Genomic DNA, 21,825 nt, shown 5'->3' with positions numbered 1-21,825 from the left:
GTGGAGGGAGCGGAAAGGCTCCTGTAGTGTAGTTCCTATTATCCCAATAGGCTCTGCGCATTGGAATAATACCTTCAATAGTATAGGCCTAGACCAGACGTTAACTAGGTCTTCTATTGTCGATATTAGACTTAAAGTTTTGGGTTTGCCAGCTTGCTCAGAGTTCACTAGAAACTTTCTCGAATAGGCAAGGAGGAGTTGAACCTCCCTGGATAGACAAGAAGGGATTTAGTTTCTGACAACCATAGAACATGACAACTTTGCTCTCCCCTAATCAAGAGTGTATCTCTAGAGTCGTGTGAAAACAAAAGACAACTTATTTTACTCAGTCAGTACGTGCATTCTTAGTCTCACCAGATTGTAGAGAAAAGGAAGAGACGGGCGTGTTCAATAAAAGATGGTATTTATTGATCAGTCTCTTTTCTCATACAAGAGAAGTGGAGCGATATTATCGCAATACTTATGGTTAAGTAAAGTGCATACAATAAAAGCAGAAGTATAAAATAATACTGTAAAAACATTTATATGGTTTCTAAGCCATATGCAGGTTTAAAATGGATAAAATAGATATATACATAGATACATTTGACTAATCGTACTCAACTGGTGTTTCTAACTACGCCTACCCCGGTGTACCTGACCTAAGCCTAATACGTGGGCGGTAATAGAAAGTAGCAGTTTAAGTTAAGTTTGTTTTGCCAAGTGACTGAATCAAGAATTCTCTGCGAGGGGTTATTCAGTTCTGTACCTGGAATTTAGGATGAATGAGGGATGGTATCTCTCGTCTCTGGTCTCGATATTCCAGGCTGCCTGCGAGGGCTACCCGGAAGCGCCGGAGCTGGATTTCTCGGCAGGAGAAAGCAGCGTCTCGTTCTCAGCGCGTCAGGAAGGCGGGGCTGCGCCAGCGGGGTCTGCTCTGCTCTGGGCTTCGGCAAGTCTGGCTGCTCCGATCTCGTCACCACCGCGTGTGTTTGCTTAAGGCAATACCGGTAATATTTATACCTGTAAGGTGCCGAGATTGACGTAAGGATGGACATAGATACGTCAATAAGGATGTCATACGACTTGGTCGTTAGCACATTCTTTTGCTGAAGTTCTCGATGAAATCAAAACAATGGCCGCAGGGTTTTTCCCAGGTTGTCATAGGTTTGATTTGTTTTGAGAACTCCGTATGCCTTATCAGGGGCTGGAGGAATATCGCTTGTCTAATTAGATGGCAAGCGTTATGACCTAATCAGATAACACGTTCCTGTGCCGTGGTGTGGCTTAATCAGATAACGGTTTCTGCATCATGGGATGGCTGCTAGTTAACTTGTTAACCAGAACAGGGTCAGGAATAGGGGGATCGATACAGAACCTATAGGAATACATCAAACCCACTCCACGCTAACTATGGCCATATGTACGAATCTAGGCATAGTAAAACATAGTAAAACATACTGTAGAGTATTGTGTATACCTTACCACCCCAAAATACATATAATGCATTTCGAATTTATCTAATATACGAAAAAATAGTCACATGTATTATATGCACTCAAGCTGTAGAATAATGCCAAAGTAATCAAGCATATGTATACATTATTACTAATCGAATATGAGAATTACACATGAAATGGCTCTTAATACAGAAGAAAAAGTTCGAGACCATTCCATCACAGAATAAAATAATTATGAACATACCAGCGGGAAGCTAATGTCTATAAAGTATCTAAAAATAGAAATTTTAGTCCTCTAAGAATAGTTCTTACTTTAAGCAGAAGATAAGTGTCCCGAAAAATCGTAAAAATATTTTGGGGCTGCTGAAAAAATTGCTGTCCGTGAACTGGAGGGAAAATTGTTCATGGTATTTTGTTATTAAGGTTGAAGGCCAAATTCAGGGTGTTGGGAACGCCGTGTGCTAGCTTGCTCAAAAGTCTCTATTTCTGCTCTGGTGAGAACATCATATCATTTAGACTGTCGAAAAAGCTGTCAACAGCTTCCTGGGAGAGTTCCACTAACTCGGAAAAAGTTGTAACCATGCATTCGTGTGCATGATTGTCTCCAACTGACGTTTTGATTAGTATTGCTGACAGAAGGTCGTACCTGATCGATGCTGCTTTCATCTTGAACTTCACTACCCCTTAATCGTAGCGGTGAAATCTCCACGAATGCCGTCATCAGAATTGGCAGCCGTTGAGGGCAGCACAAAGCATGAGCCGTTATCGGACCCAACAATGTTTCTGCATCCATTGGCGCATCCGATTGTAGCGTCAGACAGGTGTCCAACACGCATTCTTCTCCGCACAGCAAGCCCCTTAATACAGGTAAAACACATCGATGCCACATTGGTCGAAATGAAAGAAACCAAGTCATGTTCAGGTCTCTAAGCGGGGATAGTCCCAGGATTTTTGATATCCGGTCCCGGTATCCAATGGCTCGGATTGTTTCTTCCCTTGTCGCAGGTGTTTTGTCTGTGACACGGTTTGCCATAACGAAATATTAGGACCAAGAATAGGATTCCTGCAATTAGTCCCAAAATGAGGGGAAGTCCGCCAAAAATCGAATGGACGAAGTCTGGAAAAAAACCCAGTATGGCTTTGAATGGTGTTAATGCCATCGAAAATACTGTCTTAAATACTTTTGAGACTCCACTGGTATCAGAAATATTTAAGATTTCATTCAGGATTTCTGCGAAATGTATGGGGGAATTAGTTGATAACAATGAGTGAATCTCTGCAGACGTCCTTGCGACTAGGAGATCATACGTTTCTTTTGATGACGTGAGCCTGGTTGGCGTCTGAAGAAGCACTGTTTTCATTCTGCTTAAAGTGTCTATTCGAATAGAAGTATTGCGGGGCGGGGGGATGGGACTGTGGTTCAGGTTCCCGAAGCCAGATCGCGCCCCTTAGGGCCCATAAGGCCTCCGTAGTGCAGACTGCGGATTAGGTGGGTTGGAGAGCACGGTTGCTCACACATAGTTTGGATGGGAGCAGCTTTCGAAAAGTTAGGTCCTGTTCGGGGGGGGGGGCCTGAGGCAGTTGGGGTGGCCCGAGGCATAGTTAAGGGAGGGGGGAAGGGACTGTTTTTGCGGGGAGGGGGGAAAGTGTCACCACAAGCGCCCGGAGACATATCTGTATTGCGACGCACCGCATTACGTGGGATAATGGCTAATGCAGGAATGTTAAAATGTGTGAGTTGGAATGTGAGGGGGCTTCATTCCATGACTAGACGGCACAAGGTTCATGCATATCTGGCCCGTAGGGGGGTCCATATTGCGCTGCTACTTTGCGAAGCTATCTGGGGAATTGGCTGGTTACCTTGCAGGCCCTATCCTGGTGGGAGGGGACTTTAATTCGATGGCAGATGTTGACCTAGATAGATCACACCCTCCATTACATTCATCCCCGGTGCGCAGACTAGCGAAATGCAGATCAGACTGGCAGGAACAGTGGGAACTGGCCGATGCTTGGCGCACACAACACCCGATAGAACGAGATTACTCGTTCCACTCCAACCTCCATGACCTCCACGTCCGTATTGATGCCTTCCTGTGCTTGCCGCTAGTGCTCCCTGCAGTGGCCCGCACCGAATACCTGGCACGCACGATGTCAGACCACAACCCCCTATTATTGTCACTTGACTGGATGACCGAAATTCCCAGGGTCCCGACATGGCAACTTAGACCAGACACGCTGGATGACCCACCATTCCGTGAGGCGCTGGAGGAAAGAATCGGCCAATATTTTACGGAGAATGAAGGCTCCGCCCACTAAAGAGCCACGGAATGGGACGCCTTTAAGGTGGTGGTGAGGGGACACTGCATAGGAAAATACGCTGGGGCTCGTAGAACTTTGCTGGATGACTTAGATAGAGCGGAACGCAAGCTACGGGAGGTTGAACTGGCGCGCCCTAATCGACCTGAGCTCCAGGAGAGTCTCTGTGCGGCGCGGGAAGCGGTGGCGGTGGAACTTGAGCGCCTCCGCAGCTATGACTACAAGACTTATCTTGTGAAAACGCATGCTGAGGGAGATAAGGCTGGGACCCTACTGGCTTGGCTTGCCAACCCCACCAGACGCAGCCACCCGATCCTAGCCATATCAGAGGGAGAGGGCCACACGAGGACCACGCAGCCAGAGATCCTTGACAGCTTTAGATCCTACTATGAAAAGCTATACAAAAGTGAACTAGGCGACAAAGGAGAGGAAATAGATGCATTCCTGGATGACCTGCATCTACCACGATTGGAGCAGGCGCAGGCGAATGCCTTGGGTAGCCCAATAGACCTAGCTGAAATCAGGAGTGCAGTGAAGCGTATGGCCCGCAATAAGACCCCAGGGTTAGACGGACAGCCAATAGAGTTCTATGGGCGATACATAGACCGGCTGGCTCCGCGGCGCCAAACAGTCTACAACGAGGCTAAAGTCAAGGGACGACTACCACGCTCTATGCGCGAAGCCCTAATGATCCCCCTATTGAAACCGCGAAGGGAGAGCACCAACACTGCGTCCTATCGTCCGCTGTCAATGCTGACAACCAACTATAAGATTCTGAGCACAGTGCTAGCGTCCAGGCTGCTGCAACACATGCAAGAACTGGTCCACAAGGACCAATCCGGGTTTATACCCACGCGTAACACCACTCACAATATCCGAAGGTTAACCCGGTTAGTGAGTCGCCCGCCGCTGGAGGCTAGAGCGCCCCTAGTGCTGGCAGTTGATATAGAAAAGGCTTTCGATAGCTTGGAGTGGGAATACTTGTATAAGGTGCTGCGGCGCATCGGTCTCGGAGAGGACTACATAAAGTGGACGAGGATATTGTACACGGCGGCGAGGGCAAGAGTGAGGGTTGGCACCCTAATATCAAACCAATTTGAAGTGAACCGCGGAACCAGGCAGGGATACGCGCTGTCCCCACTGCTGTTTGCCCTGGCGGTGGAGCCTCTTGTGGCGATGGCTAGGAAGGGCGGCCACTACGGGGGCCTGGTGCACGGAGGACATCACCACTTTATCTCGCTGTACGCGGACGACCTCCTCCTCTTTCTAGAGGATGCCGAAGAAGCTGTGGAGGGAGCGGAAAGGCTCCTCGCGCGCTTCGGCGAGCTATCCGGCCTGAGAGTCAACTGGGCCAAGACCTGCCTGTTCCCCCAATGGAAAGGCGAGATACAACCCTTCATCCGGCCGCTGCTTCGATGGGAGCCTGACTGCTTGGGATATCTGGGGGTGCACATATTCCACGATGCAGCGGACATGCTGGAGGGAAACGTAGGCCGCTGTCTCCGCACCTTAAAAAAGCAACATGTCCTTCTGGGCTACTCTCCCGCTATCTGTGACGGGCCGCATATCTCTGCTCAAGATGATAGCCTTACCCCGGTTGCTGTACTATTTCCGGACACTGCCTATTTGGGTGCCGGCTGCGATATTTCGACAGCTGAGATCGATGATCATATCCTTTCTGTGGGGTACGGGCAGACGTAGAATAGCACTGTCCACGCTGACCCGAAAGACGAGGGAGGCCTGGCAGTCCCTGACTTTGAAATCTACTATTTAGCGGCCCAGCTCCAGACCTTTACGCAAGACATTGCGAGGGTATACCGCGGCCCAGAGCAGGAAAGGGACAGCGGCACCCCCCGACACGTGCTAGCCTACATTACCCTGCGGCAGAGGTTAGCACTCAGAGACCTTTCCCTGGAAGAAAGAACCTTCCGCCTTTGCTGGAACCGATCACTAAGACGTGCGGGAATTAACCACCCATACGCACCCGAGATCCCACTGGGCATGGTGACGGCACTTCCACATGGGGGAGACTGGTCGCGCTTGCAGGGCTGGGAGGAGGCAGGGCTACAGGTACTGGGGGACTTATACGACGATGGGGCACTGGCCCTGTACCAGACGCTGCAGGAGCGCTACGACCTTCCACGAGGCGACTACCTACTGCATGCGGCGGTGGTGCGAGCCATTCAGGCTCATTGGGGGGAGGGGCTAGGGGAACCACCAACGGCGTTGGCCTGCCAGTACACTATGATGTCGGCAGGTACCTACAAGGCGGTCACATGCCTCTACTCCAGAATGCTGCACGAAACCTTGCAGCCTCTGACCGGGCTGAAGACCAAATGGGAACTAGACCTACAGACAGAAATCCCAGACACCACGTGGGCGCAGTTGGTGGACGTGCTAGAAAGAGCACGAGGAACGCACGCTTCCAGCAAATCCACTTTTATATTCTCCACAGGGCCTACCTTACCCCAAGCAAAATACAGAAATACTTCGGGGCAGAGGAGGCAGCTTGCCCGCGCTGTAACAGACTAGGGGCGGATCTGACTCACATGCTCAGAGACTGCCCTCACTTACAGGATTACTGGAGGGAGATTGGCGACACATTGAACGAAACGGCAGGTAGGGCCCTCCAATACACCACAGCTGTCAGCATTCTGCACTGGTTTCCGCACACGCCCAAAAATAAGATGTCGATCAGATTCATTGACATGGGCCTCCTCTTGGCCAAACGGGAAGTGACCAAGGGATGGAAGTCAAAAACGGGTAGCTAAATGAGTTTCTGAATGGGCAGCAAGCGAGAGCACAATCAGGTACCAATTAGCACGTAGAAGGGCGGACGAGAGGGCTCTGGAGGCGGCGATGGAGTGGGAACTCTTGGTGCAAGCACTGCGAGATAGCACGATTGAAGAGGAGGAAGATGAGGGGGAAGTACCATCCGACACCACTAACATACATATGGTAACAGCGCCCTCACCAGTCACACATACCCCGTAGATGATTAAGACCTCCTGCTAGCAGTCACATAGACCTAAATACTTGGCTAGGCGCGAGTGGAGACACTTGGGGGGAGGGAGGGTCAAGGGGGAGGGGGGGACTCTAGATTACGGTAGTATGGACGAGGCGGATATTTTCTGAGACACCAGGGGGGGAGGGGGGATAAAAAATCAAAAAGCAGACGATGGACCTCCCCATATAACCTGCACAGCGACTGACGAATGTAAGGATTTACTAGTCTGTGGTTATCGCCGCCCGACCTCCGGGATGTGGGCTGGATGGCTGTGTATAATATGTGGATACATGGACAAGGGAGCGAGGGTTCCGCGCTAATGATAATTCTCCTGATTGAAATGCTAAGCATTTGGTTCTGCAATAAAAACGGTTTAACGAAAAAAATGGTGAAGTAAATAAGAAATGAATAACGGGCCAAGGCCAGCTAGGGCTTTAAAGATGGTGCAACCTAGTTTAAAATAGCAGCGTTACGCTACAGGGAGCCAGTGGAGGGTCTTCAACAGGGGACGCACATGCTGGTGCCTGGGCTGGTGGAAAATTAACCGTGCAGCCTGATTCTGGACCAACTGTAGTCAATTCAGTTGATAGACATGAATACCAACATAGAGGGAGTTGGCGTAGTCTATCCTAGAAATGACCAAAGCCAATAGGGTCAAGGTAAGGGCATCGGTAGTAAGGAAACAGGCAATTTTGCAAATTTTTCATAAATGAAAAAAACTGGAGGAAACTACAGCATTAGGTGTGTCCCGACGTTGTACTATGCGATCACGGTATTTACACTCCAGGAGTGTTTTTTCCATCTGCTTGGTGACTGGGACATCCATTGCATTGCATAGCAGAAAAATTACAATCAGGATTCCTGCTATTAGAAACAGGATCAGTGGAAGTTCTCCAAAAATGCTTCCGAAAATGGAGTGTATAAAGTTTGTCATAGCTCCAAGGACTGTCTGAAAGGTGCTTAACAGTCCCGAACCTATGGTCTTAAATAGGTGGACTATACCTGTCGTATCAGACATGTTAAAGTTACAATTTCTGTGAAATGGAAGAGGCAGTTCGTACATATGAATGCCTGTATCTCTGCCGAGGACCTTACGATCTGAAGATCAAAAGTCTTTTAATGTTAAGGACACGGTTTTCTCTAGAATCATGGTTTTCACTCTGCTCATAGTATCAAACTCTATAAAGGGAACATTCAATCAAGGCCATAGTGATGCCTCCCTGATTGTGTGTATCAGTGAAAACAATGCTTGCATACAGCAAGCAACCCTGGAGCATACTGTGACTAGATATGCGATGCCCGGAAGCATTTTTTTATTTTATTTTTATTTTTTTAAAGTTTTGTATAGCGCTAGCTAGACCCGTAGGTATCAGAGCGCTTTACATACATATTGTGCAAAGCCGAAGGGCCTTACATTACCTAGAAGGCTGACAGTAAGTAAGCAAACCACGGATAAAGAATACAGTATGAACAATAAGTAACTGTGCAGCGGAGGGGGAGGGGAAGAAAAAAAGAAAAGCAGGGAGATTAGCATAGTCCGTTCACCAACAATCCTTGAACGGGAGTCAACTCGGGGTATTGAGGGCTAGGTTAGTTGACGTTGTTCAGGAAAGTATTTGTTAAGGAGATGGAGTTTGAGGTCTCTTTTCAAACAAGAGAAGGAGGGGTTGCATCTGAGGACTCCAGGGAGAGCGTTCCACATCCTGGGAGCGTTGCCGGAAAACGATCGGTATTAGGTGGTTTTCTTTTTCATTTTTGGTGGAATGAGAAAGAGTGAGTTGGAGCTTCTCAGTGTTCTGGTTTGACCTGCTCTTACCAGTTTGTTGTTCAGGTAGTTGGGAGCCGGAGAGTGGAGGGTTTTGTGTGTGATGCAGGCCAGCTTGTAAATACATCTCCCTTCCATGGGAAGCCATTTGAGGGAGTTGAGAGCTGGAGTGATGTGATTAAATCGTTTTACTCCAGATACAAGTCGAGCGGCCATGTTCAGCACTGCTCTTAGAGGGGCTAGGTGAGCTTTTGGAGTCCCTGTCAGGATGGCGTTCCCGTAGTCGATTTTAGAGAGAACCAGGGATTGAACTACTGTCTTGAGGTCATCATGGGGAAGAAAAGGTTTCAATTTCTTGAGGTGTTCTAGAGAGAAAAGAGCACTTTTAGCAGAGTTTTTGATGTGGGCCTCCATTGACAGGTTCTTGTCCAGGGTGATGCCTAGAGACTTAACTGAGTCGGATAGAATGAGGGGGCAGTTAAGGGCAACCAGATTCTTGAGCCACTCTTGGATAGGACGATGGTTACTTTTTGGAGAGAATAGGATCAGTTCAGTTTTATCTGAGTTGAGCTTTAAGTGATTGACGTTGAACCAAGTTTGGATCTCCGTTAGAGTGGTATTGAGGTGTTGGATGTCATCGGGGAACTTTATTTTGAAATAGATTTGGGTGTTGTCCGCATAAAGGTGGTAACTCACTCCAGCTTTTTTCAAGATGATTGTGAGGGGTTCCATGAAGAGATTGAAGAGGGACGGGGAGAGGATTGAGCCTTGTGGCACCCCATGTGTGACTTTTGTCGGCTTCGATAGGATTTGATTTTAATTTGTTGCGAGCGATGCTGGAGGAAAGAGGTGAACCATTTGAGTACAGTACCATTTATGCCGGAGTGCTTCGACAAGGTCTCTAGAAGAGCTGTATGATTAACTGTGTCGAATGCCGCAGATAGGTCGATAAGGATGAGGAGGCAGGCATCACGATCATCTAAGGCTTTGCTAATGTCGTCCGAGATGTTGAGTATGGCTGTTTCAGTGCTACAGCCTTTCCTGAATCCTGATTGAAAGGTGTCAAGGAGGTCGAACTCATCAATGTGTTTATTGAGTTGGTGCAGAACACATGACTCCAATGTTTTTGAAAGTAATGGGAGGTTTGAGATCATTAGGGCCGGCCCCTGGTTTCTTGAGAATGGGTGTGATTTGTCCTAGCTGAAGGGAGTCTGGGACACAGCCTGAGGTGCGAGAGGCATTGATGATTTTTGTCCAGAAGGGGGAAATGGTGTGGTTGAGTTCTTTTATGATTGTGGTAGGGAGGGGGTCCATGGTGTGGGAGGAAGGTTTTAGATTAGAAATTATCTTGAAGACCTCGTTTTCCGCCATTTGCTCAAAGTCGGACCAGTGCGCATTGTTTTTTAGCTGGAGGCTAGTCTGATTGTCCTTGTACAGAACTCTTTCTGTGTTGTCGGGGGAAGTAGAAGGGGGGCAGGTAATGAGGGAAGGAGTGTTTGCTGTTTGAATGAAGGATTGATCAATTTTTGAGACTTTATTGGTGAAGAAGGTGGCAATTTCTTCACATCGCTCATTGGTGACTTGGTCTAAAACCTCTGTCATTTTTGAGTTGAAGTGTGTAGTGAGGTCATCAGCCGCCCATGATGAGGGGTGGATTTGGAGATTAGGATGAATCATGGAATCAGGTTCGGATAAAGGGATTTTTTTGATGTTTCTGGTCAAGAATTTAGGTTTGGTGTCACAAATAGGTTGGTGGCTGACAGGTGTGTCAATCCTGAACAGAATGAGGTGGTGGTCGGACCAGTCAAAGGGAGAAATCTCTCTCAGAGAGACCAGTTCGTTGTTGATAATGATCGCATCGAGTGTTGCACCTTTGATGTGAGTTGGCTTATTGCAGAGTTGTTTGAGGTTATGTATTTCCAGAAGGTTTGATAGGTTCAGGACAGTGGAGTCTTTTGGGTCGTTCCAGTGGATATTGAGGTCACCCAGGAACACGTCTTTGGTATCTGTCAAGGAGAACCGTGTTATTAGGTCTGTTAGTTCTTCGGGTAAAAGAGTACGTTCTCCAGGCGGATGGTAGATGGTGTGGAATTTGATCGATGAGGTGCCCTTAATGGTGAGTTTGACACCCAGGTATTCAAACGATAGGTATTCTGCAGGTTTGTGATTGGCAATCTGTATTCCAACTTTGTGGATGATGGCTAGTCCCCCCCAGTTTTGATCGGCCTGTCTTGTCTGATTATGGTGTACTCTGGGGGTGTGAGGATGTCAAGGATGGGGGTAGAGTGGACATTGACCCAGGATTCAGTGAGGAAAGCGATGTCAATACCTTCAGCGAGCAGAGCTTCAGCAATTTCAGTGGCGTGTTGTAATGCTGATCTGCAGTTAAGGAGCATACAAGAGAGAGGGCGGGGAGCCTCGATGATGGGGGAAGTTAGGTGGATAGAGGTGTATTGAGCAGGGGATCTTGGCGAGTGGACAGTATTAGGGATTCTATTTGTGCCAATAATAACAGGGATGTGGAAAGGGGAAGACTTCTGTTTGGAAGCGAGGTAAGTGTCATTGATCTCACCTGGTTTCGGTACTGAGAAGGGCTGGCTATCCCAGTTGGGACTAAGTGTCTGACTCACTGCTGGGCTTGGGGGTCGAGGGGTGCTTTGGGGGGGCATGAGATGTATATTGAGTGGGGCCAAGGGAGGTGTATTGGGTGGGGTAGGGGCCATGAGAGGTGTATCGAGAGGGGCCGTGGGAGGTGTATTGAGTGGGGTAGGGGCAGGAATACCCAGGGGGAAGGAGCACGGTGGCTTGTCTCTGTTGAGGAAGTTTTGCTGTAAGTGAAGGAAATCAGCAGTAAGGGAGTTAATTTTCCTCTCCATTCTGTTCAGTTGCTGTGTTATTGCACTGAAAAAGTTTTAGGTTTTAGGCAGGGGTCGAGATAGACTTGGGTCTATGGAGGTAGATTTAACAGGGGTCAGGGATAGGATGGAGTCCCTGGGATGAGGAGAGGGGAGAGGTTTTACACAGGGAGCCGGATTAGTCATGTTCCCATTCGAGGAGTTCAGAGGAGGAGAAGTGGGACTAGTGTCCAGGGGAGGAGGGCGAGAAATTCTAGGCAGGGCGTCCGAGTTTGGGGCCATGTCAGAGAGATTAGCGGTGGTGGTAGGTTGTGTACGTGGGAGTGCAGCAGCGGAAGGGGAGTGTGCAGAGGAGGGAGGGGGAGAGAGACCATAGTATTTGGAGTGGTGTTCGACTAGGGGGGAGTCCGGGTCGGGGGAACAGGGACTGTGTAGGGGGTCGGGGAAGAAAGTGAGGATGGGTTCAGATTATATGGGGTGGGGGGAGGAGTGTCTGAGGGGATTTCAGTCGCAGGAGGGCTAAGGTCAGAGACCAAACTGTCTGGATCGGCCATGAAGGGATTGTTAGTTGTGAGTTTGTCGCTCCTGGTGTGCTCAGTTAATGTGATCGTGGTGGGTATTTGGCGACGGGTGGTGTGATTGTAGTGAGTGATGGAGGATGTCCATGAGTTGAAGAGAGGGTCTTCGGGCAGGGAGGATTGGATCAGTTCCACGTTATTAGTGAGGGTGGTGAGGGGTGGGGGAGATAGGGTTTGATGGCTCAGTTGAGTTAAAGAGGAGAGAAGAGTGGGGAAGTGGCGGTCAAAAGTGGTGAGGTGCGGGTCGGTGGCTTGTATGAGAATGGTTCCAGTTCTGTAGATGGAAATGGTGATTTCCCCTTTGAAGGTCGGGGAAATGGAAGTGGAGATTTTTTCACCATAGGGAATGACTACTGACTTAGCGACTTGGAAGTGAAGAGAGAAGGTGTTTTTCCATTTAGCCGGGCGATTGGTGTAGAAAATGAAGTTAGTTTTCGTGCAGCCGTTGGACGCTGAGTGGTAGTTATCTACATAGAGTGTTTCCAGGTGTTGTTTTAGAGTACTGTGTTTGAAGTTCTTTTTAGCGTTACTGGTCATTTTTTTTTACCGTAGTTAATGGACCAGGAGTTGGGTCTGTAACGCACAAGCGTAGAGTTTCGGGTGGGGTTAGGCGGGCGCATGATTGGAAGGTAGAAAAGTCGAGGCGTAGTAGGTGAAACCTAATAAGCATAGAAGCACATCTAAAAGCATGAATCAAGGTGCATAAAACATATTACAAACATTATATTTCCTAGCACCTATAAAAAGCAAAAGTAATAGTCCCCTGGGTCAACTGGTCATCTCTAAGGGGCTCCAATGCCCACTGTCCAAAGTCAGGGCGACAAACCTAAACATGGCAGCTGCCCACTACTTGCTGGGCCGCTGGGCATCTTCAATGATGGGCCTAAACGTTGCAGCTGGCATTACGTGCTGAGCAGTTGTGCAGGCCAAGGTAGGGGGGAAGGAGTACATCTCACTCCTATATAAAGCCCATGTCTCCTAAAAGTGAAGAACCTAAACGGTGCACTGCCCACTACCAGTGGTGAGCGTTCCAATCTGTTGTTTGACAACAACCTTGATCGTTCAGCATCAATTAACTCCCATTTGAAAATAGCTTGAATACTGGGGTAATCACGGCTGCTGGGGTACCTCTCAAGTGAAAGGACAAGTTTGTTACTGAACCATTGCAGGCCCCATGCAGCAAAATATCCTGAGAGATCCACTTAAAGCGTCCTCACAGTTTGTACCCCTTAGAAACACTTCTAGATCCCCACTTTTGCATTCACATTTGTACAATAATTCTCAAGATTCCTTGATGAATTCCCTACCCATTTCTTCATATCAGCCTGCCTGTTGATGTTCTAGGCCAGAGGTCTTCAATCTGTGGGGCGCGACCCCCAGTGGGGCCGTGGAGCCCTGGGAAGGGGGTCGTGCATTTCCAGGCTTTACTTCTGTCTGGAATCTAAAACGTGAAAAGGAAAAAACAAAAAAACATCCGGGAAACTTCAATGCTTCAGCCAAAGTTAATGGAGTCTCCTGCGTTCCGAAAGGAAAAGGCTGGCAGATAGGTAAAACAATCCTTCAGGGTGCCTGCTTGCCTGAATGAAATGTAAATGTGTCAGTTAATCTGCAAATGTAAGGGGTGCTTGGGAGCGGTTCTAATTGCTGGATTCAATCCAAGCATTGTGATGGCACAGATTTTGTTTTTAGTGGTAGTAGGAAGAGTTAACAACGGGCTGTGAAGTGCATGCTTTTAATTGTAATTGCATTTACACAGCGCTATGCACCTCTGACAAGGTGTTGAAGGGACAGTTGTACAAAAAATTAAATATTCCATAACTTATGGTCTGGTATTTATTAATAAAATCTATATTTTGGAAGCTCCGTTTTATTCAAAACTATTTACACAGTTTGTAGCAGTCTCTCTTATAATGTGTGTAATGCAAGTGTAAAAAAATGACTTACACATTCTCAGTGCTTTCTGTCACAGGTTGTGATTTGTAGCACTAAAAATACACTAGTCACTATTCTCCACTCCACCAACCAAATTCAATTATGTGTCTCTCTGGTTACACACAGTCCTCTGCAGTGCATTAACTAATAGAGGTTATCCTAATGTACTACAGTGCATTTCTCACTTAGTAACAACTTTTCAAAATGTATTTTTCATTTAAGCTACCCAATATTTTATAAATAGCTACCTGATGGTGAAAGACTTAAAACACAGACAAAATATTTTGGGGCTGATTTATGAGAGGCTTGTGTCGTCTGAGTGTCATTTTTATTTAGCCTTCGGCGGCGAATGTATGACTTTACAACGCAGGCCTTTACAACGCATGCCTTTACAATGCAGTTTTTACATCGCAACATCCTTTTCAACGCATACATTTACATTGCATACCACTACAATGAATTTTTTAAAACTACATTTACATTGCATTCCATTACATTGCATTATACCTTTACAACGCATACCATTACAATGCATACCATTACATTTCATTTCAGGTTAGTGTTGGATAGTGTAGGGGTAACAATTACTATTCTAACTCCAGGGGTTGCAACAGTAGGGTAAGTGTTTGATAGTGTAGGGGTAAAAATTACTATTCTAACTCCAGGGGTTGCAACAGTAGGGTAAGTGTTGGATAGTGTAGGGGTAAAAATTACTATTCTTAATCCAGGGGGTGCAACAGTAGGGTAAGTGTTGGATAGTGTTGGGGTACTATGCGTTGTAATGACATGAGATGTAATGCCTGCTTTGTAGTGACATGCGTTGTAGTGTCATGCGTTGCAGTGACATGCAATGTAATGGATGCACTCTCGTGACATGCGTTGTAAAGGATGTTGTGATGTAATGATTGCGTTGTAAATGTAGTGTGATGTGATGACTGCGTTATAAAGGTTGTTTCCCTCCGGCGGCACAAGCATCTCAATCATATCTATGAGGCAATGCAAAGTCATGCTGCGTGGCTTTGCATAGCTTCATAGATATGGAGTAATGCAAGGCAGGGCAAGTCACTGTGTTGTCCTACTCTGCCAAGTAGGCGTGCCATGGGTATTGTGGTGGGTGTTCCCATTCAATCCCATGGATTTTGACACTGTCCCAGATCTACAAAACCATGTCAACCTGGGGCAGCGCCAAAACCTTACGCCTCCCCACAGCAGGCACAATGAGGAAATGTTTTCATTTCTCCTTGTTTTTCCTCTTTTCGTATGTGTTGCATTCTGCAGCTCACACAGAAAGAGGAAACCCCCCTCTTGAGATTATTTTTGTTGAGTAAGGTACCCCTTCCTGCACAAAAACTATCCTACCTACATTGGCGCTAGACAACAATTTGTGCGCCAACACAGGGGGAAAGGACAGTAATGCACCATATTTCATAAGTACGGTGCATTCGTGCTCTTTTACATTGGCATAGAGCAGCGCAGCAAGAAGACTTGCGGTGCTGCCTATGCCATTTCCTCATAAATGAGGCCCTTTGTTTTTAGCCACAATCTGATCACGCCCCCACGCTCACTGACCTTTGCTTGGTTAAACACTGTTTAATCTTATTTTTCCACTGAAAAAAGATTTGCTATGGGAATTGGGGACGTTTATTGTTGTCAATAGTTGTCAATGATTAGGAGTACCAAGTCCTAGAAATTTTTGTCAGGTGGGGGTCCTTACACCAAAAAGGTTTTGACAGAGGGGTCTCGGCATCAACAAGTTTGAAGACCTCTGTTCTAGGCAGTACTGAAACTGGAAAGTTGGGACCAGTAATGTTATCAATCAATCAATCAATCAATCAAGGCATTTATATAGCGCGCTACTCACCCAGAGGGTCTCAAGGCGCTTGGGGGAGGGGGGTCTGCTACTGCTCGAACAGCCAGGTCTTGAGTTGCTTCCTGAAGGAGAGGTGATCTTGGGTCAGGCGGAGGTGGATGGGGAGGGAGTTCCAAGTCTTGGCTGCCAGGTAGGAGAAGGATCTTCCTCCCATGGTGGCTCTTCGGATGCGTGGGACGGCGGCGAGGGCGTGGCTGGTAGATCGTAGCTGACGGGTGGGAGTGTAGAAGTTCAGGTGGTTGTTGAGGTACCTGGGGCCCCGGTCGTGGAGGGCCTTGTGTGCATGGGTGAGGAGTCGGAACGTGATTCTCTTGCTGATGGGGAGCCAGTGCAGGCCTCTCAGATGTCCGGAGATGTGGCTGTGTCGGGGGATGTCCAGGATGAGACATGCGGAGGCGTTCTGTATGCGTTGGAGTCTTTTCTGTAGATTAGCTGTGGTTCCGGTGTAGAGGGTGTTTCCGTAGTCCAGTCAGCTGGTGACGAGTGCCTGGGTCACCGTCTTCCTGGTTTCGGTGGGGATCCATCGGAAGATCTTTCGGAGCATGCGTAGGATGTTGAAGCATGAGGATGAGACGGCGTTGACTTGTCTGGTCATCGAGAGGGAGGAGTCCGGGATGATACCCAGGTTGCGTGCGTGGTCCGTTGGTTTGGGTGCGCTACCCAGGGCAGGGGGCCACCAGGAGTCGTCCCAGGCAGAGGGTGATGATCCGAGGATGAGGACTTCCGTCTTGTCTAAGTTCAATTTCAGGCGGCTGTTCATCATCCACTCAGCTACGTCTTTCATTCCTTCGTGTAGGTTGGTTGTGGCGGTGGCTGGGTCGTTGGTGAGGGAGAGGATCAGTTGGGTGTCGTCGGCGTAGGAGATGATGTTGAGGTTGTGTTGGCGTGCGATGGCTGCGAGGGGGCTCATGTAGACGTTGAAGAGGGTGGGGCTGAGTGATGATCCTTGTGGTATGCCGCAGATGACTTCGGTGGCCTCGGATCTGAACGGGGGGAGGCGGACTCTCTGGGTTCTTGCAGCGAGGAACAAGATGATCCACTCTAGAGCCTTCTCATGGATTCCGATGTTGCTGAGGCGCTGTACTAGGGTGCGGTGGCAAACGGTATCGAACGCTGCGGAGAGGTCCAGGAGGATGAGGGCCGCTGTTTCCCCGTTGTCGAGTAGGGCTCGGATGTCGTCAGTGGCTGCGATGAGGGCGGTCTCGGTGCTGTGGTTGGCTCGGAAGACGGACTGCGAGTGGTCGAGGGATCCGTTCGTCTCGAGGAAGGCGGCAAGCTGACTGTTGACGGTCTTCTCGATGACATTGACAGGAAAAGGGAGGAGCGAGATGGGGCGGTAGTTCTTGAGGTCGGTGGGGTCTGCTGATGGTTTCTTCAGGAGGGCGCTGAGTTCGGCATGCTTCCAGCTCTCCGGGAAGGTGGCGGTGTTGAAGGAGCAGTTGATGATAGCAGTTGGGGTGCGATGACGGAGTCGGCCCTGTTGAAGATGTGGTGGGGGCATGGGTCGGTTGGTGATCCGGAGTGAATGGTGTTCATCGTTTGGATGGTGTTTTTCGGTGCTGATCGGGGTCCAGGCGCGGAGGGTGCTGGTGGGGGCGTCGGCTCGGTGGTTGGGTGCGTGGTTTGTGGTCCGAAGCTGTTGTGTATATCGACTATCTTGCTGTGGAAGAACGAGGCGAGGGAGTCGCAGAGGTCTTGTGAGGGAGTGATGTCGTTGTTTCCTGCGCTGGGGTTGGAGAGCTCTTTGACGATGCTGAAGAGTTCCTTGCTGTTGTGTGCGTTGTGGTCTAGTCGTTCCTTGAATGCTGTCTTCTTGGTGGTGTGGATCAGCTGGTGGTGTTTGCGGGAGGCGTGCTTGAGGGTGGTCATGTTGTCAGTAGTCGGGTCTTTGCGCCAGGCTTTCTCGAGGGTTTGGCAGTTCTTCTTGGATTTCTTGAGGTCGTCGTTGAACCAGGAGGCTTTCTTGCTGCCGGGCCTGCTGGGATGGTTTTTCAGGGGTGCGAGGTCGTCAGCGCAGTTGGTGATACACTGTGCGAGGTTGTTGGCAGCTTGGTTGGGGTCCGTTGAGCTGGCGGGAGGGTTCTGGTTCAGGGATGTGGTGAGCTGGTCGGTGGTGATCTTGTTCCAGTTCCTGCGGGGAACCTGTTGAGGGTGGTGGTGAGTCGTGGTTCTTCTGAAGTTGAAATGGACGCAGCTGTGGTCTGTCCAGTGGAGTCCGGTGGAGTGGCTGAAGGAGATGTACTTGCTGGAGGAGAAGATAGAGTCCAGCGTGTGTCCGGCGTAGTGGGTGGGGGTGTTCACCAGTTGCTTGAGTCCGAGGTTGGCGAGGTTGTCCAGCAGGGTGGTGGTGTTGTTGTCGTTGTTGTTCTCCAGGTGGAAGTTGAGGTCCCCGCCACGCCACATATATATGTATATATATATATATATATATGCCAATTGATTCCCGCTACTTCCGACCACACACTGCGCTTCGGCGAAGAAGGAACTCGGACCACCACAGCAATGTCAGGCAAGATGTAAGTTTATTCGCGTCCTCACACAGCCTACAACGACGCGTTTCGGGCTTCCAGAGCCCTTGATCACATTCAGCTGAAATCACGTCACTATCTTTTTAAAATATTCTACACACACTGTGCCTGCCCCCTTACTTCCGTGCATTGCTGGTCACATGTCAATAGAGACAGACAACAGACTGTCGTGTTACATAAACTACAAAAATATACAAATTGTATATCTGCTTAAATGCTCAGACATATACGGTAAATATGCTAATATTGACCTTTAAAGAACACAGTCAAAAAAAACACTTTATCGAAATTATATATCAGGATAAATCCTTACATAATATGTCCCCATCAACATTCTAACAGAATTGAGTGTAACACAACCTTGACTGTAATGTTAACCGTATGTATTATTTGTAGACGTCAGTACATTGACGAATCCGTTTCGACCGAGTGACCAACAAAAGTGCTGAAGTGCTAGTAATATATGAATCATTTAGGTTCATACAATAAAGTGCTTAGAAAATTGTGCAACAGTGCAAAACAAGCATTGGAAATGCAATAGGTCTCGGATTTATTTGAGTTAGAGCTAATGGCATTGTAAATGGCAATGTCTTTTAGCCATGTATTATGGAGTGTATGCATGTGGTGTGTAATGTGGTTTGGATTGGAATTGTTCAGCCTGCACACTCACAAACTGTTCACCCTGCACACTCACAAACTGTTCACCTTGCACACTCACAAACTGTTCACCCTGCACGCTCACACATTGTTCACCCTGCACGCTCACACACTGCTCACGCTACACGCTCACAGACTGCTCACCCTACACGCTCACAGACTGTAAACCCTGCACGCTCACACACTGCTCATCCTACACACACACACACTTCACACTCTGCACTTTGCACTCGCACTCTGCACTCTGCACACTCACTATGCACACTCACTCTGCACTCACTACTCTGCACTCACTACTCACTACTCACACTAGAAATGCATGCCATGTCCGCTCTAACCACAGCCAGTGCAAGCATTGCTCGCGCTAGAAAACACCCACAGCACAAAATAAATGCACGACCAGAAAAGAAAATAGCATTCAAAATAGAAATAAAATCGCCCAGTGCATGGAACATCTGAAACAAAAAAATAAAATGCATAACATCTGACTGGGAGCACCTATACATTCAGCAGCGTGCAGTAACTACGGGAAGAATTATCCAATTTACAATAAATAAATAGCATCCTCTTCATCATACCTAACGCATACAACAGCCGATTGCAATAACAGACTGCTTATAGAACGCATGGTGTAAACATAGAAATATGGGTATGCTTTTAGATGTGTCAATAAACCAATATTTTATTAGATTGAATATCTGATATTTAGAGGCATTTTCGGCGTGCTCTTTCAAAAAAGTACCGACTGCATGTCAGATCTTCGTAAAGAGCAAATGCAAAACCACTACACAATCTCAAACGCTAAAATGGAATGCAACAGCTGACTAGTAAACCCACAGCGAGCACTCAACCTCAGATCAGGAAAATACTCACTGACCTGAAGAAGCGTCCAGTCAGTGCACGCAGCATCAGACAAATAACATGGTATGCAGACACTGCTGCAAATAACATCTGCTACTTCATGCAGCATACACATTGCGAAAATACAGAATGTATGCAACTACTGCATTAAACATTGACCACACGTTTACAGCATATGCACAAAAATGCTGCATATATGCATATGCAGTCTGGGTACATAGTACAGCGCAGACCTGCACTGACATCGCGGATCATTGCAGTAAGCACAGCTGTAGTAAAACATCTTAATTCACAAATCATTATACAAGCTTAACACTCTTGCATGGACATTTATATTTATTGCTACACAGCTCCATAATGACTTGAGGAATCTTCATTGGAATAGACATCAAAACAAGAAGTGTGCGGAATATATATGTACATATAGACATTTGGATGCCAAGTTGAAGCCTATGTGGATCGAGAGGTGCTTCGCCACACGCCTCTGAAAGAAGATATACTGGTGCTTGTAAAAGATCAGGAGAGATGATTCCCAACCATCCTGGAAGGGAGTAAAAGGCAGTGCAGGCGCTGTCTCAGTGAGTGTGTGCAGAGAAGGCAGGCGGGCGCCGCTTACCTCTCTGGGGCTACTCCTGCTGCAGAAACAATCCCTAACGTGCTCACTGCTCGCCAAACTCCCAGCAGAGGAAACAAAACCAAACAACCAAGAAAGTATCCAGCCCCGGCTTGCCTGCTGCATCCAATCCTCGCTGCTGCCAGACACCAGACTGTCACTGGCTCGGCTTTGAAGCGGCTGAATTAAAGCAGGAGGAGGGTAAAAAAACAAGCAACCAGTAAACGTGTCCGTCCTAGATAAACAAACGCATTTTAAAACAAGAGGTGCTAATGCTACCTGCTGTGCGTCTGAGATGCCACGGAGTGCTAGCGGAAGAAACGATCGCTATTGTAAACAAGCTGAGGATCAACGGGCGCGATACAGCGTGGTGGGCGCGCACGACGCAGCGTGGGCGTGCACATCAGCTGAAGATCGCCGGAGAAGACACGAGTCTGCCTTCTGCCGTGACTGACCCGATGCGGAGGGAAAGAGCCCGGTGAGTGGGGGGGGGGGCGGCAGAGAGAGAGAGAGTGTGAGAGTGTGTGTGTGTGTGTGTGTGTGTGCATGCATGCATGCGTGCGTGCGTGTGTCTGTCTGTCTGTGTGTGTGTCTGGCGCATGCCTGCCTGCCTGCCTGCCTTTGTGCGCGTCCACAGACCCTGGTCGGCTCGTCCACCTCTCTGTAGTCCCTTGCTAGCTTACTAGGCGACAATAGTTCTCGTTGCCGAGACCTAAAAAAGTAGGCAGATGATTGATTTTCGCGAGGCTAGTTTGAGCACATTTATGAAATTAAAGACAGCGACTTTTGGCTTGAAAATCTGACAGATTTAATTATCTCAATCGGTCCTGCCTCTGTATACGTGGAAACGCCAAATCACAAATGATTAAGAAACCAGAAATTGACACAAACAACTAGCAGTTGTAGGTTTAAAAATGAACACTTCGTCTCATCAAAAGTCACGAGAGAGAAAGCAAGATTAAGGTGGACTTTATGTCTCGATGCGACCACATCTGTTAGGAAAAATGATTTATGTGAGAACTAAGTTAACATGTTTTTACTTTATTTTGCTTCAAGACAATAAAATGCCTATTTTGTCAATAGAAAATGGGACTACAAGTATTACTAATGGGTATTCTTAAGTGTTGTGTTTGTGTATCCTTCATTCATTTTTTTTTAGTCTTTGCAATGTTCTATTTTGTACCACTTTTCTCTTGTAACGTAACTAGCTCTATTGTACAGCGCTCTGAAACCTTCGGGTAATGTCCGCGCTTTATAAAAATGCACTAAATAAATAAAAATAAATGAAATAAAAATATATGGATCCAAGCCCTCTACAGGAACAAGTAGGCTCCGAAACAGGCTGCAGACAAAAACGGGAGAAGTCCTTCCCCCACCCCCTTGAAGCCGTCAGCGCTCCAGTCA

This window comes from Lissotriton helveticus, chromosome 6, assembly GCF_964261635.1.
Source record: "Lissotriton helveticus chromosome 6, aLisHel1.1, whole genome shotgun sequence".
In the NCBI taxonomy this organism is placed as follows: Eukaryota; Metazoa; Chordata; class Amphibia; order Caudata; family Salamandridae; genus Lissotriton; species Lissotriton helveticus.
This window is presented reverse-complemented; position numbering follows the sequence as displayed.